The sequence below is a fragment of the Chenopodium album genome, chromosome 10 (genome assembly GCF_948465745.1).
Source record: "Chenopodium album chromosome 10, dcCheAlbu1.1, whole genome shotgun sequence".
In the NCBI taxonomy this organism is placed as follows: domain Eukaryota; kingdom Viridiplantae; phylum Streptophyta; class Magnoliopsida; order Caryophyllales; family Amaranthaceae; genus Chenopodium; species Chenopodium album.
Window position 1 is genome coordinate 28,414,638 of NC_137843.1, and position 16,979 is coordinate 28,431,616.

Genomic DNA, 16,979 nt, shown 5'->3' on the forward strand with positions numbered 1-16,979 from the left:
TTTACTTATGTTAATTTTCATGGTTGTAATAAGGACTTTTGCTTTATGATTTTATGAACTATTTGAGTGTTTTATTGATTTATTTATTTTATCATCATTATTTTTATGCTTAATATTTTGACATATATTTTATTTCATGAAGAACATGGATATTACTCAAGTTCAGTTTGCTATGAATGATAAAGAATTATGTCTTGCTGACAGTGTAACTACTCATACAATACTTAGAAATAAAATTTTTTTCTCTAAATTGATGATGAAAAGGATTAATGTGAGTACCATATCGGGTAGTACAAATATCACTGAGGGCTTCGGAAGAGCCACTATAAAATTGCCTTGGGGAACTAAAATTAAAATAATTGATGCATTATACTCCCCATTGTCTCAAAGAAATTTATTAAGTTTTAAGGATATTCGCAACAATGGTTATTATATTGAGACAATCAATGAAGAAAATAACGAATTCCTTCAAATCACAAATATAACTCAAGGCACAAAACATGTTTTGGGGAAACTCCCTACATTCTCCAGTGGTTTGTACTACACAAAAATCAATACTATTGAAACTCATGCTATAGTAAACCAGAAGTTTACTGATAATTTTGTTGTTTGGCATGACCGGTTAGGCCATCCCGGTTCAATAATGATGCGAAAAATAATTACGAATTCATGTGGACATTCTTTGAAGAGCCAACAGATTTTTCATAATAATTTTTCATGTGCTGCTTGCTTAGAAGGCAAGTTAATAATTCGCCCATCACCAGCTAAAATTAATTTTGAATCAATTAGTTTTCTGGAACGTATACAAGGAGATATTTGTGGGCCCATACATCCCCCATGTGGACCATTTAGATATTTTATGGTTTTAATTGATGCATCAACTAGATGGTCACATGTGTCTTTGTTATCAACTCGTAACCTGGCGTTTGCGAGATTACTAGCCCAATTGATTAAGTTATGGGTACATTTTCCAGATATTCCCATTAAGACTATTCGGCTTGATAATGCTGGTGAATTTACATCTCAAGCTTTCAATGATTATTGCATGTCCATTGGGATAAATGTTGAACATCCTGTAGCTCATGTTCATACACAAAATGATCTGGCAGAGTCATTTATTAAACGTATTCAGTTAATTGCTAGACCATTGCTTATGAAATCCAATCTCCCAATTTCTGCTTGGGGACATGCTATATTACATGCAGCATCACTAATTCGCATTAGGCCAACAAGTTATCACAAATTCTCCCCATTACAATTGGTTTATGGTCAGGAACCAAATATTTCCCATCTAAGAATTTTTGAATGTGCGGTTTATGTTCCAATAGCTCCACCACACCGCTCTAAGATGGGTCCTCAAAGGAGGTTGGGGATATATGTTGGGTTTGAATCCCCGTCAATAATTAAATATCTTGAACCTACAACAGGGGATTTATTTATGGCTCGTTTTGCAGATTGTCATTTTAACGAGTCACTTTTCCCAACATTAGGGGGAGAAAAGAGAGAGCTGGAAAAGGAAATTAAATGGAATGAATTATCATTATCCTATCTTGATCCTCGAACTAAACAATGTGAACTGGAAGTTCAAAAGATAATTCATTTACAAAGTTTAGCGAATCAATTGCCAGACTCGTTTGCTGACCCAAAAAGAGTGACCAAGTCACATATTCCAGCTGTAAATGCTCCATTTAAAATAGATGTCCCAGAAGGACAAAATAAATTTGCTAATGAGTCTAAACCACATCAGAAACGTGGAAGACCAATAGGTTCCAAAGATAAGAATCCTCGGAAAAGAAAAGGAGCATTGATTGATGATGGTCAAATTGAAGAAACAATTTCCGAAGGATCTCCAGAAGAGACTTTAGACATGATGCAAGAAGAAATTCAAGTACCTAATAATGAAGAAATTTCAACAAATTATATCATGTCTGGAATTACATGGAACCGAAATCAAATCGACGTCGATGATGTTTTTGCATGCAATGTAGCATTAGATGTTATGGATAATAATGAGGATCATGAACCAAATCCATTGAAGAAAGTAGACAAAGAAATGATTGGCCAAAATGGAAAGAAGCGATTGAAGCAGAATTAAAATCTCTTGGAAAAAGAGAAGTATTCGGACCTGTAGTCCGTACACGTGAAGGTGTAAAGCCAGTGGGATATAAATGGGTCTTTGTGCGAAAGAGAAATGAAAAGGGTGAAGTTGAAGATATAAGGCACGCTTAGTTGCACAAGGATCTCACAAAGACCTGGTATTGATTATGAGGAGACATATTCTCCTGTGGTGGATGCAACTACTTTTAGATTTTTGATTAGTCTGGCAATAAGAGAAGGACTTGACTTACGTTTGATGGATGTAGTCACAACTTATTTATATGGCCCACTGGATAATGACATTTACATGAAGCTCCCAGAAGGATTCAAGCTGCCAGAAGCGGCAAAATCTAGTTCTCGAGAACATTTCTGTATTAAATTGAACAAATCTCTATATGGATTGAAACAATCTGGGTGTATGTGGTATAACCGTCTAAGTGAGTATTTGTTGAAAGAAGGTTATAAGAATGATCCTATCAGCCCATGTATTTTTGTAAAGAAATTTGGATCGGGATTTGTTATAATTGCAGTGTATGTTGATGATTTGAATATCATTGGAACTCCTGAAGAGATTTCAGTGACTGCCAATTATTTAAAGAAAGAGTTCGAAATGAAAGATCTAGGAAAGACAAAATTTTGCTTGGGGTTACAAATTGAGCACCTAGAGAATGGAATCCTTGTGCATCAATCAACATACATAAAAAAGGTTCTTAAAAGATTTTCTATGGATACAGCATATCCATTGAGCAGCCCTATGGTTGTAAGATCACTTGAAGTAGAGAAAGATCCATTCCGACCTCGGGAAAATGATGAAGAAATCCTTAGTCCTGAAGTACCATATTTTAGTGCAATTGGAGCACTAATGTACCTTGCAAGTCATACACGACCCGACATATCATTTTCAGTTAATTTATTAGCAACGTTTAGTTCATGCCAACCCGAAGGCATTGGAATGGGATTAAACATTTACTTCGTTACCTTCAAGGTACGAAGGATATGGGTTTATTTTTCCCAAAGTTGTCCAAAGAAAATGTGATTGGTTTTGCAGATGCAGGTTATTTATCTGATCCTCATAATGGTCGGTCACAAACTGGATATGTGTTCACATATAGTGGTACTGCCATTTCTTGGCGTTCCATGAAACAAACCATTGCAGCTACTTCTTCTAATCATTATGAGATTTTAGCAATTCACGAGGCTAGTCGTGAATGTGTATGGTTAAGGTCGGTAGTTCAAAATATAAAAGAAGTTTGTGGTTTATCATCGGGGAAAGAGGCACCGACAACTTTATATGAGGATAACGCATCTTGTATTGCTCAACTTTAAGAAGAATACATCAAAGGCGACAGAACAAAGCACATCTTACCAAAATTTTTCTTCACTCATGATCTTCAGAAGAATGGAGATATAAATGTATTGCAGATTCGTTCAAGTGAGAATTTAGCAGACTTATTCACTAGCCTCTTCCGACAGCAACATTTAAAAAGTTAGTTTATCGTATTGGATTGCGTCATCTAAAAGATCTTCAGTGATATAATAATGAGGGGGAGTAATTGCGCGCTGCACTCTTTTTCCCTTACCCATGGTTTTTTTTTCCCATAGGGTTTTTCCTGAAAAGGTTTTTAATGAGACATCATATATGCGCATTAAATCTATTTTAGATAATGTCCATCCAAGGGGAGTGTTATAAAATATGTTAATTATGGATGGCCATTATAGCTTGTAAATATCTCTTTTATGACTACCTTAAGTATGGTAGTAATACACCCTTGTAACCCTCCATATGGCATTAGGTCTCATTAACCCTCTCATGAAGGGACTCTTCATTATCCATATAGGTTACAATAGTCTATCATGTATATATATAGGTGACTCATAAAATGAATGAATAGAGACAACACAATTACCTCTCTACATCTCTCTCTTATTCCCCCTTTCCCCTTATTTTATAATACCTACGGAGAAATAACGAAAGTCTAAAGAAATACGAAGAAACAATGAAAACAAACCAACATATGATAAATATAAAAGTAATGAAAGCAGTAAACTTAATTAAAGAAAACAAAAACGTAATGAAAAGAATTAAGAACTAAAAACTATGATTAATAATATAAGACAAAAGGACAAGTCTCGAAATCTACGTAAAGAAGACTTGAAACATAAAAAGCCAAACTTAAAACTAATCATAAAAACTAATCATAAAAGCTGCGGAAAGAAGTTCTGAAACTAAGAGTAATAAAAATTATTAAAACTAACCTCCCCTAACTAAGTACTACTATTCCCTTTTTAGTTTTTATAAACAAAGTTCACCGCCTAACAAACAACATCACGTGGGCCTAACAATGAAGCCCAACCGGGCCATCTACCACCCGACCGGGCCCAATCAGCTGGGTAGCGAGATGGGCTTTTTTGATCACTAGTACAAAAAATGCTATTTGTAACTGGCGAAATTGACTTTTTGTAACTGGCATTGTTGGTTGCTATTGCTACCGTTACAACTAGTGAAAATTATTCGTAACTGGCTAATGTTAGATACAAATAATATACTATTCGTAACTAGCTTAACCTAACGCCAGTTACAATTAGGGTATTATTTGTAACTGACACAACCTAATGCCAGTTACGAATAGTTTTTTTTATTTTTAAAATCTATTAGTAACTAACATTAGATTACGCTAGTTACCAATAATGTGTGTGTGTGTGTGTGTGTATATATATATATATATTTGATTCGAATACAAGCTTGGTAGTATATCCTACCGAACGACCCATCGTCAAAGAGGTTAAAATATGTCACAATTCAACCAACAAAACACATACACCAAATAATTCCTCATAATTTGAGGTCACTTACAACATACAATACAATCAAACACTCTAAATAATTCGACACAACTTGAATTTATCCTCAACAATACAATAAAATAAACTGTACTTTCCACAAAACAATTAAAACTTGAATAATCCAATTTTACATCATTTGGCTGCAAATCTTGCCAAATACTCCTGCAAATATAAAAAAAACACATTTATTATTGTTTCGGGTGAAACAATGGGACCTTGCCGAAGATCCTTTAAAGTGGCTGAAGACTGGCTCGGTCCAAGTGCTGGGCCAAGGATTTCCTGCACAGCAAGCACACGTAAACTGGCCTCGGGGGTTGTGCCGAGGAAGGCCCCTCCGATGCCAAAGTCAGTACAATGTGTAGAGAGAAAGCAATGCAAGAGAGTTAATTGCTTGAGGCTGATTGTGAATGAACGTAAGAAGGTATAGTTGATGGCTTTTATACCTTTACTTAACAGGAGGATTGGGCCTAAAGTCAAATGGGCTTTCCATGTTGACCGGACCTTGACTTGATTCTAACTTGGCATGGATTGGAGAGTTGAACCTTTGACCTTGAGCTTGTAATTGAATCATTTATGGGTTAGGCCCAATTGAGACTAAATTTGACCCAAACAACTTGCCCCCCACACCCGATTTGGAAGGATGACATGTCAGGTTTTGATTGACAAAAAGGAGGGAAGTAAATGATTTAATTAATCCAAAAAATTTAAATTTAAACTGTAATTAAATGACATAACGGCGGTTTGGAAGATAATGGGGGAAGTTGAACAGATGTTGGGCAGTTAATTTGGAGGGAGTGTGTTTAACGGTTACTTAATAGAGGATTAATGAGAAATTAAAGGCGCGGACTCCCAGAATTCCCTTTTCTGGCAATATACACCGCATTTCGCACTCTCTCTCCTCATTTCTTCACCAAAATCACACTCCAAACTCGCGCAAAAACCCCTTGATTCCGACTTGAAACTTCACCGAATCCCCGAAATTAAGGCTCCGAAACTGAAATTTGTTGCTCCAAACTTGTTGATCGGCAAATTACGCTTCGGATAAAGGTAATTGTCCTCGAATTTTCTTTGATTTTTCTCGAATTTCAGAGTGCTCTCTTATTTCGACTTTTCCTCTCGAATTTCTGCCATGGCTCGAGGTCGAAAACGACACCCAAGAGATAGAATTAGGCAGACCGGGAAAGGCTCCCGTTCTGGCGGAGAAGGGGGGACCGCCGCCGTCCCGCTCAACATGGTGCCTCCCCGAGAGACTGGGGAGGCTGATACCTCTAGGGCAGCGGCGCCTTTAGGGGCAGAAGAGGCGAGCACCTCCGGCCAACAGGAGGAGGTGGCCGCCGCAGTCTGGGATTTACCCCCTAGGGCTACCAAATGGGGGAGTTACGAGGATAATTGGGGTCTGATGGAATACCTCCCGTACCCTTGGTGGACGAAGAACGGTGAAGCTTATTGCTTTGCCGAACAACTCGAGATCTTCTATGGCATCCTGGAGGATGATGGGTACTGATGCCGAATGCCTGCCCAAACTGACAGGATCCATCGTCTACCCTCGTTGCAGTATGGGCTTCGGTTCCCACTACACCCCTTTGTTGTGGAGGTGCTGAGCAATTATAACATCTCCCTATGCCAGTTGACGCCCGTCAGCATCCGAAGGATCATGACCTATCTCTGGGTGTGCCTGTTCTATCGTCTGCAGCCGAGCATCCACTGTTTTAAGAAGCTGCATCGGCTGGTGTCGAACACCAAGAGCAGGTATGGTGAACACGGTCCTGGCTGGTGGAGAATTGAGAGCCTACCTGGGTATCTAACCATGTGGCCAAACGATAGTTCGGATAAGGACTGGCAAGGCCAGTGGATCTTCAGCGTGCCCTGTTACTTGTCGCGGCCTGACCTTAAGATGCGAAACCTAAGGCCTGAAGCAGGTAGTGGTGAGGATGACAGGCAGCTGAATTATTTCGGGAAAATAGAGAATCTCGGGGGGACTGGCCAACTGAAGTTCGTGCCAGAGACCTGGCTGCCAGACTCTCACTACGTCTTTCAGGAGCGCATGCTCGCTATTGTCGACCTCAGCCGAAAATATAAAGACAGTAAGTACCTTCGGCTAGGGCTAATGACCCACTTAGCTGCCCCTTTTTTAATTCATTTTAGCGCTTCAGCGTGTTTTTTGCTTTGCCCTTATACTTTATTTTTCTTTTTCTCAGTTTTTCACGAGGGCAACATCAGCGTAGACTACCAGCGGCTCGGGATAAATGTTGGGAGGATTGTGACCAACAACAAGCCCCCCATCACCGATTCCAAGGATCAACCTCTGCACATTCACTCGAAAAATTTTGTTATTACCTAGGCCTTCGAGTATCTGAAGCAGAAGCCTTGGTGGCAAAAAGAGGACCCACTCTTCCTCTTAACCCCTGAAGAAGCTGAAGCTACTGCTACCGTCGCTGAGGTGTCTTGGGTAGCAGAGCCTTTGACGGCGGAGAGGGGACTTCCGCTGTTGCAGAGGAGCCGAGGGAGGACTCTGAAGACGCAAGGTTGCTGGGACCACGGTAGGCTTTCTGACCTAGCATTTTCTTTTTCTTTCTTTTTTTTTTGGTTCTCACGTCTTGCCCCCCTGTCCTCTTCTGAAGCAGGACGAGGAAGAAGAGGAGAGAAATTACCCTGAAGGGGAGGATCAACCCGAACAGGAGGAGGTTCGTCTTGAAGAGGAGGTCCCTTCAGACGAAGAGGGACTGATGCTGAACCGAAAAAGAACTGTCATCAATCTTGGAAGATTCCAGGAAGCACCAATTCCGAAGAGGCCTTGGATTGATGATGACACAATCAATGACCTTCAAATGGCCGATGCTCCTCCGAAGACTCTGATCGCCGAAGGTGGCGATCTTGAAAAGACTCCTCTCCAGCCCGAAGTTCGTGGGGGAGGAAGAGGTTACCTAGCAAACCCCTGAGCAAACTGCTGAAGCTCAGGTGGTTCCAGATACTGCGCCTTTCCCTCAGCACATGGCGACCTCCTTCTCAGCAGAAATTCAACTTGAGGATGAGAAGCTAGGGTCTACAGCTGAGGAGATGAAGGAAGACGATCCTGACGTGGAGGTCCTACCCGAGGCACCACATATTTTCACTGAAAAGGAGCTTCGAGATGCTACCGAAGCGCAGAGGACTGCTGAACAGTGCAAGACTTACATGCCCTCCTCTTTAGCGGCTGACTCCTTTGGGACCTTCCACTCCTCTGAGACGGGGTTTGGCACTGCTCCGACGGTGCCTTTGCCCCCTCGGGCTTGGCGCGTGCTGGATGAGTGGCGCCCCCACGCCCTTGTTTACTTTAGGGACCCTGCCAACAACTCAGAGTTGGACAGGATGAAGTTTTGGACTTATGGAGCTGCTGCTGGGGCTCCAGAAGTTGCAGATAGGGTCCCTGACCCTTTCATCGACAGCCAAAGACTCCTGATGCAGGTAACCTCTTCAGCCTCCTTTCTCACTCTTAAATTTTTTTTTCTTTTTTAACAACTCCTTTTCTTTTCACAGCTGTCGCATAACCATCTGGTTTCCATGGCCATGCGCGACGAGCTAGAGGCCAAGCTGGATGCGGCCGAGAAGAGGAAGGCTGAAGCTGAAGCTCGAGCTGATGGGATTGTCACTGCCTTCGACGTCTTCTGCGACGAGATAGAGAAGGACGTTCTCCCTTCCTTTTTTGAAGGATAGAAACTGCTGAATGAGTACGGGGCAGTTGACATCCCCACTTTCCGAGCTCGGATTGAGCGAAAAGTTAAAGCTGAAGTCGATTCTCAAATGGCCAGCCGAGAAGCGAAGCTTAACCAGAGAATTAAGGCACTGGAGGATAATACATCCCGACTGAACCAGGCCGTTGCAGACAAAGACAACCAGCTCTCTGAGGCTGAGCTCGCTGCTGAGACTAATGAGAAGAAGCTGCAAGATCTGGAAGGCAAACTGAAAGGGAAAGAGATGGAATTGTCTCAAGCTCAGTCTGCAACAAGCCTTGTCCAGAACCAACTGAAAGATCTGAAGGATGAGGCTGCCAAGGTTCAGCTCCAGCTTGAGGGAACTAAGAAACGGCTGGCTGAAGCTGAGGAAGAGCTGAAGGTCAAGATTTATACTCAGAACGAGTATGACGTGGGCTATAACACTGGTTACAAAGTGGCTCGACGTCTTGCTATTCACGTCAATCTTGAGATAAAATGGGACCAAGCTGAAGAATGGGCCTGGAATGGGGATAACTATTACTTGGATAACGCCCATCCAGCTGAGAGCAAATTTCTAGCTCGCTGGGATGCCAAGCTGGAGAAGATGGCGGCTGAAGCCGAGGAGAAAGAAGCCGAGGCCCAAAAGAAGAGAGAATCTGATAAGGCTCCTGCTCAGGCTGCCTCGTCCTCTGCTGGCACTGGTGGTCCCTTGGGTTCCAGCTCAGCACAACCAGACCTCCCTGAAGCATAGGAACTCGGGCAGCCGTCCGCAGAATCTTGCGGATCGACATGTGCTTAACCTCCAAATTGCCGCAATCTAATTTCAGCCTTTTTGCCTTAGATGTTTTTTGCTTCAGTTTGCCTCAGTGTATAAACTCTTAACTTGTTTTTGTTTAGTTGTACTTGATTCGACAGCTGTAATTTTCCGCTTGTGGGCAGCTGCTGATGTTTTATTACGCTCCGAAACGCTTAGACTTGTAGCTCGGATCTCGAGCCTATTTCTCATGTTATGAATCTGTTGCTTTTCTTCCCATTGCTTTGCTTTAGACTTGCACATTTGCCTTTCTTTCTTTTTTTTTTTTTTTTTTTTTGAAAATTTGCGAAAATTTGCTAAGTAAAAAGCTTCGGCTTGGAAGATTCCAGCTAATGATAATCTGCATTTGTATGCTTATTGCCCCCCAGAAATTTGAAGGCTCTGCCTTCGGATTTCTAAGACGACTGCTTGTCCCTTTTGATTTGGGAGAAGCTTTTAGTGTTTAAGGAATTTCAAATACTTCGTGCTATTATTCTTGGTTTTCTGTCTATCTGAAAGAATGGATATCTAAGACATAAGGCCAACTTAAGGCAATGTCCCAGACAATAACCCTCTGGGGTACGGGGCTCAGTCAAGGAAATACCCCAAGTTCATCCATAGACTTATTGCCTCGGAAAACAAGTCTTACCAAAGCGTGTACTTTGGCTGAAAGACTGTTTTAGGCAAGTTTATCAACAGTCCGAAACCTTGTGCCTTAAAGACGGAGGCTCAGACGGTGCTGAAGAAAACCCTTAAAGAATAGATAGAATAAAGAAAATTGAAAGAAGAAAAATTTGCAAGTATTTGTAGAAATAGTGGCTCTGAGGCCTTTCATTAATAACTGAAAATGTACTTACAAAGATTGTTTTGCCCCGAAGGGCTTACACATGATACTTCTTAAGTACATCAGCATTCCAGTGATTTTTCAGCTCAGTTCCATCCAACTGGCGAAGTCGATATGTACCTGGCTGAAGCTCATCATAAATTTCATAAGGTCCCTCCCAAGTGGCTGAGAGTTTCCCATGAATTCGGCTTTTCTGAACAGCTGCAGCATTCCAAAGGACGAAGTCTCCAACTCGGAGAGGCCTCGCATGAACCCTTCGGTTGTAAAACTTGCTGATTCTTTGCTTGTATGCAGCCATTCTGTTGAAACAATGGGACCTTGCCGAAGGTCCTTTAAAGTGGCTGAAGACTGGCTCGGTCCAAGTGATGCTGGCCAAGGATTTCCTGCATAGCAAGCACACGTAAACTGGCCTCGGGGGTTGTGCCGAGGAAGGCCCCTCCGATGCCAAAGTCAGTACAATGTGTAGAGAGAAAGCAATGCAAGAGAGTTAATTGCTTGAGGCTGATTGTGAATGAACGTAAAAAGGTATAGTTGATGGCTTTTATACCTTAACTTAACAGGAGGATTGGGCCTAAAGTCAAATGGGCTTGCCATGTTGACCGGACCTTGACTTGATTTCGACTTGGCATGGATTGGAGAGTTGAACCTTTGACCTTGGGCTTGTAATTGAATCATTTATGGGTTAGGCCCAATTGAGACTAAATTTGACCCAAACAATTATAGTTTTAAAAATAAAACATCAACCAAAATACGTATAAAGCATTTTAGCTTGCAAAGAAGAGGCAAATTCATCACTAATTTCTTTCAAACTACCCTTGCAATTACTATGGAAAGAAATTATCTCATACATATATCTCATTACATAATAAGCACATTCGGTACCACACGTTGTTGAGCACACTAATTCAAATAAACATAATGCAATAATTTAATAAATTAAATAGTACTATGAAAAAGCAAGAATTATACACTTACCTCCATTCTTATGTGTAGTAATTGCGGCTTACTCATTTTGAAACAATTCTTTTAAAGTGTGACCTATATACATTGTAAGGTCTAAAAAAATCATAAAAAGCACCGGATTAATTAGATGAATGAAAAATAACTTTCACCATCAACAGATTGACAACCCTCATCCTACGGGCTATAGCTAGAAGGTGGCAATGGATCAGAATATCACTTCTTCTCAAGTAATCAAAATTTCCATCCATCACTACTCTGAGTAGGCATGTTGCTTTAGAACTTCAATTAACATCAAGACACATAAAAAAATTTAAAATTCTATGCTCCACTGTTCTCAAACATCTGGCAAGGAAGGATCAGAATCCATGGCCACCAGAACTGCCAAATCATTCTTTCCAATGCATGAGACATTTTGGCATTTATAACAATTTAAGTTATCAAAGTACGGGAACACTACTACAAATTTAAACACATTGCAATCGACATATTGTAAAAAGAAAAAGTTAACGATGCACCTTGAGCCTGTTTCCCTTGGCAGGAATAATCTGGGAGAGTTTACTAGAAAGAGTGGAGGCACGCCTACTATCACGGGCATCACCCTCCAAAGTCATGACATCATCATCAGTCATTTCAAGCTTCTAATAGTTTCCCAATCACACCACAACAAAATCATATATATAAAAAAGAAAGGTCTATCTCACATAACAAATATGTTTTCATAACTGGCAAAACAGAACATACCCAAGAATTTTCTTTAGTTTCATATTCTTGCTGTTGTAGGTTTTGGGCACAGCATAATCGGCTCTCTGCTTCACTTTTTTCTGAAGTTCAGCTCAATATTGCAACATTTGCACACTCTATCCTGCCATACAACAGTTCTTACATCATTACCCTTAACTTTTAAACTTAAAATGCAGACATGAGAAGAAGCCGCTAGAAGAGATATAAACAAGAATACTTGAATACTCATCATCATTATCTTTCAATTTTTTTTTTCTTCTTCTTACGAACTTGTAACAACTTAGCAAAGGCGTCAAACCTAGCTTCTGATCTACCAATCAACTTTTCCTCCACCATATCAAATTTCTCTTGAAATTTTACATAAGTTGTTTATACCCTCTTCACCCATGTTTTAAACACAAAATTGAAGGATTTATGTCTTCGTCGTGTGCAGTTACTAGATATATAAATGGATCAAATTATGGAGATAATTAAGTTCGGACATTTGGGTCGTCGTTTTATCATAGCTAGAGGTACTAACGATCTTTGGGCTAGTAAAATATCCCAAAACCCAATTGGACGGATCCTATAAGGTCACACAAAGGGTCTAGATCGGGCACGAGAGGACAAGGCCCATGATGGGCCTCATCCTCTAGTATGGCCGGCCACATGAAGTGGATTGAAGGGTTTTGGGCTTCCTAACCCTAGTCTAATTATAATATGATTATAATTAGATTCGGTGCCTAGGGTTTGCAGAAGAGAATGCAATTATCTAATCAGTGTGATCAAACCCTAATTAGCAAACACGAGACCAACCCCTCTCATACTCCTCTCTATCTCATGGCTCTCTCCTCCTCCCTTGGCGCCAGTGTGGTGGTTCGTGGTGGTGGTAAATCGTGGTGGTCGGTTAGTCCATTAAAGGTGGTGATCGCAGTTTTCCTCAATCACTCGACCAATCTAGTATTGGTGGACGGCTCATTCGAAGCTTGTGGACTAAGTAGAGGAGCAACGCTTGGGGCTCTATTCTCTCTCTGATTTGTCAATCAATTTGCTATGTGGAATTCACGCTTCAAAGGTATGATTATGTGTCTTGTGTGTTATGCATGTGTTCTTGGGATTAGGTACTTTTATGAATATGATTCATGATTTTCCGCTGCGTAGTACCTATAAACTCCTACAAAAATATGTGCACAATTCAGAGCAAAAAACCACACAAAGTATAGCAGTAGCAAGGATGAAATTTATGTGATTTAAACACTCTTAAAACACCCTAAACCAAATAGGAATATCACAGAAAAAATCTCAACACAGCTCTAAGAAAAACGCACTAAAACAGAAGCATATACCAAATTGAACCAAAACTGACCAGTTTTCAGAATACAACCCAGATTAATAGCAAACAAACTCAAAAAATTCTGAAATTTTACAGGAAAATAGTAGACAAAAAATCACCCAAATTCAAAAAAAAAAATCACCTAAAAATCATATGTAATGAAGGAGAACGAGCCCAGAGAAGTCAGACCTCTAAACTGTTCCAGCGAGATTCTACCTAATTTCTCAATAAACTCAAATTTTAGCTTAAACTGCTTCAAAAACTAACATTTCTAGTCACATGCACTAAAGCTTCAGATTAAATATGAAAATTATAGCCAGAAATCATAATGAATAGGAAAACAATGTTCCATAAAGTTTGAAACATAAAAAGGAAAATCGAAAAGAAAACTCAAACATATCAAAATCCACTTCAATATTACTAGATAATGAATTCTAGTAAGAGATTCCTAAACATATGTGTGTGTCAAGTAAGAGATTCTAATATTTCATATTTTTCCAAATGATGAGCACACAAGCTAGCCAACAAGTGCAAAACTATCATCTTTGAAGCCTTATGAGAGAGGTATCTGGTTGTATAAACATGGATTAGTGACTTTGCCCAATGGCCAACCCCATTATGTAGAAACATACAGAAAGTATTTGAGGTTTATGACACGGGTACTTGAGGTGAGGTAAATTGGAGCTCAACATGTTTATTTTTCTGAACATTATTGTTCAATTGAGATGCATCAGGAGGTTCTGTTTTGACAGTATGCTCACGCTTTGTATTCTCTTCTTGCATATTGTCAAAGAAAATCGCGTAAATTTTCTTAGTATCCTACGTAGCAAAATTCAGTACATTGGAGTGCAAAAGCCACAAAAGTCGCAGTAATTTCATAACATCCTTCACTAAATTTTCTTGTTCTCTAACCAAGTATGCCATGTACACAACACTAATACTAATACTATACATTAGATTGCCAGAGGAAAACTACTAAAGAAATTCCATGAGCTGAAAGAAGATAAACTAATAAGATTTATCAGTAGGTGTTCATCTAGCCCCAAAGATTAGCAACTTGACAGATTTCAGATTAATCATGTTCATAATGAGTGCAAAAACATTATAGTGCATACTTGTAGTTAATACAAGTAAAATATTCCCGAGTAAAAGTTCCCCGACTTCAACAAAAATTTCTTAAACAAGCCCATTTGAAAAGTTAGGGAAGAATATCAAATTCTTTGTATAAATGATAAATAGAAATCCTTGATATAATAGCCTTGGGGTTTTTGTAATCTGGGAAGCATAACTAAAGGCTACCTGCAAATCTGATTTTCAATCTGTTATCGCTTCAACTCCTTCAAGAAACTACATTTATTTCTTTCTTGCTTTTGCTATTTTGGATTGTGTTCTTTTTCCTTTTCTAAACCAAGAAAACAAGATCTGGGAAGGGAGCCAAAAAATAAAGAAGTAGAAATGAAGTAAGATTTTTTGGTTTTTAAGACGCAATTACATTCAAGAGAAATTTGTAAGAAATGTATATGCATAACCTAGGTAGAATTACCGCTTTCCCTTGGTTAGGGTGATCAGATGACAGGTGACCAGATGCAGGAGTGTCATTGTTTGGGACTCGTCTACTGGTTGCTTCTATGTTTGACTGGCATAAGAGGAGGGGAGGGGGGGAGAGAAAAAGAAATTAAACAAGCAGAAGTAAATCAAAATATATACAGGAGGATACAATATTAAGCAGTTGATGTGAATTTTACTGTTTTTAAATACAAGGAGCCTATCTAAAGATTACCTGCAGTTCTGGTTTTCAGTCTTGCAGTCTATTAATACTGCTTGGATTGACAGCCATGACAGGTCTTTCAGAACCAGCCATAGAGGAGATATATAGCAGATTTCCAACTTTTGCTCACCTCAACTCACTGTTACAAACTTGTAGGATCCTTTTGCAGGGCTGCTAGTTTAACTTAAAGAAATTTAGCTCTAAAGTCTAAAAGAAATTAAAGAGATCTGAAATTTCCTGGGTGATTTTAAAGCCACCAATTTTGAACTTACTCGGTATTTGCCTAGTATGTTTCATGTCTTTTCTCAAAAAGCAAAACGACTACAGATAATATTAACAAAGAATCACATTAACCTGAATATTGAGCATTGACTTTAATACAGCGCAATTAGCCCCACGCCAAAGCAGCGAAGAAAATTTAGATATACTAATAATGTAATTTAATCACATATTGTTACATGATTCACATGAAAACATCATTCCTTTAATATTTTTTTAGACATCTTTTGCATATATTGGTTGATCATCTCTAAAGATTGGCCTGAAGCAACCACTAGAAGGTGTGAAATTAACAAACTAATTAAGAAAGTTCAAAACAAACCCTAGAATTCTTTTTAGTTCTTATAATCAAACAATCACTTTAATTAATCAAAAGTACATAAATTTGGTAGAGATCGGAGCATACCTTGATGACATTTTTGATGAACCATTGTAGAAGCTTTAGAGGAGATTTAGAGCAGTTTCAGAGGAGAGGGGAGTTACGGGTTTATGTGTGGGGGAAAAAAAATTAAAAGTGAAGGTGGGAGGAACAAAGCATGCGACTGATTTCTCTAAAAAAAAGTGAAATGTGAGTGGTGCGAAGTGCGTACTATTATTAGTAACTGACTTTAATAAAGCCCATTACAATTAATACAGTCAATAAAGTTTGACTTATTATTTATAATTGACTTTTTATATATCCATTACTAATAGTTGGTCACCCAATCATTGACCTACTATTTGTAACTGACCTTGGTTATGCTAGTTACTAATACTATTTTATTTGTAACCAGCACAATCTATGTCAGTTACTAATATTGTTGTTATAACTAATATAATTTATGCCAGTTACAAATAGCATTTTTTCTACTAGTGGATCTTAGATTTGTAACTTGTGCTTTTATATGAATTGGCCCAATAACCTCTCCTTGATATCCAAGTATTGGACTATTAATAAAATTGTAATCCAAAAGGAACAGAGCCCTTAATCACTGTACTAAATTCATGTAACTCGGTCTTAGGCTTTAAATATACGGTCATAAAATACGATTAAATTCCAATATTTTTGTAGTGGCTCAATAAGCTCGGGAATCGTTATAATTCTGCAAATTCCTACAAAATAATACCAACACTACAAAAACACTACAAAACGTATATTAATAATAAAAATATCTCCATAGAGCTCAAATAAGCACAAATATGACCGTGGGACGAGGAATAAAATGTATATAAAATAGACTCATCAATGGACATATGTTGCTTGCTATTGCTGCCTTGATTTGTTGATTAATGGCCTGGGGAATGTCATGTTGATGAATGATGATCAATGTGCTTGATTGATGTTATTGTGGTTTGAATGTATTGACCATTCTGGAATTGAGTCCCTATAATGTTCTCAATGACAGTTAATAGAGAGAACAAACATATGTGATGGTTTGTGACCGAGTCTCCCCAAAAACCTATACCTTGTTCTGTTTTGGACCAAATGATGAAGGGACTCATTTGAATCATATTTGCTATTTGTTGATTTGCTCCACCTTAGTTCTTTTGAACTTGGTGTAGAGGTAACATCAAACATCAATGTTTTGATATAAGCATACCCTTTCTGATGGTTTCATCCCATTTGTTTTCAAAAGCTTACATTCATGTAACATACCAATAAAGAT

The 16,979-nt window shown here is 39.0% G+C and overlaps 1 long non-coding RNA gene across 7 annotated transcripts; it reads right to left on the reverse strand.

The window, feature by feature from the left end:
• Window positions 1-5,000: 5,000 nt before the first annotated feature.
• Window positions 5,001-15,898, reverse strand: LOC145562387 (uncharacterized). Of its 7 annotated transcripts, XR_014094364.1 has the most exons (5): window positions 15,067-15,898; window positions 14,830-14,922; window positions 14,586-14,708; window positions 11,975-12,095; window positions 5,001-11,871 (listed from the first exon to the last, which is right to left on the reverse strand). It is a non-coding gene; the product is annotated as an uncharacterized LOC145562387 (long non-coding RNA). The 7 variants fall into 7 exon arrangements; XR_014094363.1 differs by having other exon boundaries at window positions 14,586-14,922; XR_014094360.1 differs by having other exon boundaries at window positions 14,830-15,898.
• Between the last annotated feature and the right edge of the window lie 1,081 nt (window positions 15,899-16,979).